Source organism: Gavialis gangeticus, unplaced genomic scaffold (assembly GCF_001723915.1).
Source record: "Gavialis gangeticus isolate Ggan-Ray unplaced genomic scaffold, GavGan_comp1, whole genome shotgun sequence".
Lineage (NCBI taxonomy): Eukaryota > Metazoa > Chordata > Crocodylia > Gavialidae > Gavialis > Gavialis gangeticus.
Genome location: NW_017729030.1, coordinates 31,915,960 through 31,918,325, shown reverse-complemented (window position 1 = coordinate 31,918,325; position 2,366 = coordinate 31,915,960). Strand labels below are relative to the sequence as shown.

The window sequence follows — 2,366 nt, the reverse complement described above, 5'->3', positions numbered from 1 at the left end:
AGAGGTACTTAGAATTTATTTTATTATAGTGATTGAGGCTCTGGTAGGCTTTCAAATTGCTTTGAAGTGGTAAATATATCAACAAAACATTGTGTTCAGTTGATACCTATATATATAGTGGAGTTTCATTTTAATCACACGGGGTTTTTAAATCAGAGAATTTGTGTGGGGGGTATATCAGAGAATTTGCAATTTTTAAACACAGAAAACCAAGATCACTGTTATCACTGCACATACGCAGCTCTGGACATATTCCTCTGTCTAGTCCAGTCTCCTGCAATACAGTACATTCCCTGATCTAACACACTGTAGAAATTTAAAACACAATGAAGGAGAAAATCAAATCAAATCTTCCGCTTTGCACCTGAGGGAAGGAAGAAGGAATCAGAATCTGAACACCTTTATAGGGAGCCGAAGATACATTTGAGTTTTCCTGGCTGTACCATAATAAAGCAACACAGACTACAATGTCACGGGGTACAATGTTGTACCCTGACCACTGCTCTCTTGATCTTCTATACAAAGATTAATTTTCTCATAATTATCCTAGTTCATGTTTCCATACTGAGAAACTGTGGTGGCAACACAGTATGGATGAGAACAGGTAGTCTGGCCTCAGAATAATCCATTTGCAAAGGATTTCATTTATTTTTTTCCTATCATGAATATAAAAAAAAACTGAAATTGAAATTATGATATGCACAAAAACACATGCATTTGAGCCATCAACCTAAGCACATGTTCACAATGCATCAACACATGGCAGCCCTTGCCCTAACTCTCTCTGTCCCTCCCTGCACCCCACTGTTTGTTGCCCTCACTAGTCACATCAGGGCCAACGACTTTGTCTCTTTGCTTCTTCCTACAACCTATCTTGTGCTTTGGGCACTGTAATAATAGTAGGGATTGCTGATCTATGAAATACATTGTATTTTCCTCTGAGTTCCTGTGTTCCTAGAGAGTAGTGAGAAAGCTTCCTCTGCATTTGTGTACTTGTTACATTTATTTTTTGTTATTTTATGTTACGATTCTGCTCACATGGCTTACATTGTACTTACTTACTCCACCATAAGATAGTACTGTCCCCAACAGTACTGTCTTAAGGTAGAGTTAATTAATTTACCACACCCTAATACCAGTGCACGTGTAGACAGTGACACTTTACTGAGGAGCTAATTAGTCAACTCTGCAGTACAGTGCACACATAGATGCATCCTCTATCTACATTTCATAAAGGGACTGGGAAGAAGGAAAGTAAATTAAAATTTGCCATGTGAGTGGCATCATAACATAGAATAACAAAAAATAAATGTAACGAGTACACAAATGCAGAGGAAGCTTTCTTACTACTACTCTCTAGGAACACACAAAGCTGCCATGCTAGATCACATCAGTGGTCTAGTAATTTATCTCCGAGAGTGGTCTGCATTCGATGTCTCAAATATTAGTATAAAAACCCGACAACACAATTATGCACTAAGCTACCCAAGGGGGGAGTTTCTTCCTGACTCAAGAAGCTAGTGGTTAATTTATGCCCTGAAATATGAGGGTTTATGAGCCTTATAAATTTTTATTCCACCTCAAGCAACTGCAAATATTCTTGTTATACATATAAATGTCTAAAGGCTGCATTCTCTTCCTCTTTCAATATCACTTTTCACAGTGAAAGGAGACATTACATAAAACTTCCTAAAACTGTTTTTAAAAGGATTTTTTTAACGTAAGGAGTCATGCCCTAGCTGCAGTATACCATGCATTAATAAGCTCTTCTTAGCTTGTTATAGACACTTGGCCTTCAGCCACAAACCTTGTAACATACTGAAGGTACAAGAGACAGGCTACTAATATCTATCCCAATACTGATTGTTACTGCAGTAGCCTAATGCTGAGCGCAGGTAAGCAGACTCAGATAGCTGCTGTATCAACTATTATGCAATATATCATATGGACATATTCCATGACCAAAAAACTATGACTGAATTAAGGTTCAGCATGTACTATTCTTAAAGACAAATCCAAAACCAATGGCATATGATATGCTTTTTCCTCCTTTTATCTTCTCAAAGATTTCAGCCAATAAGCTACTTAGTTTGTAAGCTCTTCAGAGCAGGGATCATCTTTTCAATTGTGTGCGTGCACGCGCCATGCTTGGTACAGTGGACTCCTGTTCCATGACTGGGATGGCACTGCCACAGTACAAAACAAACAATATTAATGTGCTTGAATTAATATTTATAAGTGAGCAGTATATTAAAAAGTTACTCAATATGATACAGATGTTTTACAGTAGGCTCCTCCCTAATCACCATACAACTTCATGTGAAGTTGCTGGCATCCCCCAACCCCCTGGCCTGCGGAAGCTGCCC

At 38.3% G+C, this 2,366-nt stretch overlaps 1 protein-coding gene across 4 annotated transcripts in view; it reads right to left on the bottom strand.

Moving 5' to 3' along the window:
* The window catches only part of JADE1 (jade family PHD finger 1), an 82,562-nt gene that overhangs the window by 30,625 nt on the left and 49,571 nt on the right, over positions 1-2,366 (bottom strand). The window lies entirely within an intron of this gene.